Genomic DNA, 1,413 nt, shown 5'->3' on the forward strand with positions numbered 1-1,413 from the left:
ACGTTAATCAAATGAGAGAGGGGGTGGGGGTGATTGTTGCATTGGGGGGAGAAAATGTTTTATGGGTTGAGTAGTTTATTTTTCCTGTAATACTTCATTATAGTTTTTTAAGACAAAGCTAATTGAAAGGGGCGCTGAGCAGAGTTACAACCAGGGATTACAAATAATTACTTTTTTCTTCTACAGTTTCTCCAGCAGATGGCGCTCTAGGCGACCGCCTAGTTCACCTATGCCAAGAGCTGGCTCTGCACCAGGTTAACAGGTCATGGGAGATATTGATGGAGATTACACATTATTTTCAAAATGACGTCAACTTTTCTTGGTTTGAAGTGATTTTAGTTTACGTCTCTGGCACAAACAGCGACAGGAGACGTTCGTTCTTTATGAAATCAGGCAGTTATTGTATTTATAAACTCTCTGGAAAATGTGCAAGAGAAGACCTTAAAGTTAAATATCCTCTTCAGGAAAAGGTGTTATTTTGGAGCAGATCTGTTAAAATTTGTCACTCTTTCTGTGCCATTTTTATAAAAAAAACATTTCCAATTTCTCACCTGATACTTCTTGACACTGAGCAAAAATGTTGAACAAAATAAGGCCCGATCTCTGACAGTTATTATAGGCACAGAACAAAAGCTGCATTTTTGCACAAAGTTTACTGATGTTACTCATGTGGGTGGATTTTAGAGCCGAAGGAAAAAGAGGAAAAAGAAAACAACAAAAGAAAAAAAAGAAGAAGAAAGCTGCATCAAGAAAAAAGATGGTTAATTCAGGATGGGGCATAATTGAAAATGATTTTTATTTCCTCATTTACACTCAGTTGATTTAAACAAAATGGTTGAAATGTTTAAGAAAGGCGTATCTGATCATAAGCACAGACTGTGTTTTGGAAACTGAAGTTACAACAAACTGACCAAATGGGAACAAGAGTTCGTCGTACACAAAACATCCTACAAATTATATCGTTTCCATGTTTACTTAATAATGTTTCCTTCTTCTTAGTGTTTTTTTAATTATCATTATTATTCTCTTTTATTTCTGACAGCACATGCAGTCAGGTTGTTCTCCAGGTTCCTGTCAGATGAGTTTCCTTCTCTCAGGTCTGTTTGGTTTCAGCAGCCCACGTGGAGCCCCTCGGCCCGCTGCAGGTCAGTGTTTGTGCAACAGGACAAAGGAAAACCAGTCTTTTAAACCCCAACATGTCACTGAAAGTCTCACAGCAATAAACCTGTCTGTGTCAGGTGGACATAAATAAAACAATCATGTGGGCTGCCCTTTGTACAGTTACACAGTCAAATATTACCACCAATATTTTTATTTTATTTAACCTTTTATAAGAAAAACAGAACAGATTTATTTTTCAGTCAGTTTTTCACCATATGATTCATACATTTATAAATGTCATAGTTTATAAAC

This window comes from Austrofundulus limnaeus, unplaced genomic scaffold, assembly GCF_001266775.1.
Source record: "Austrofundulus limnaeus strain Quisiro unplaced genomic scaffold, Austrofundulus_limnaeus-1.0 Scaffold790, whole genome shotgun sequence".
Taxonomy (NCBI): Eukaryota; Metazoa; Chordata; class Actinopteri; order Cyprinodontiformes; family Rivulidae; genus Austrofundulus; species Austrofundulus limnaeus.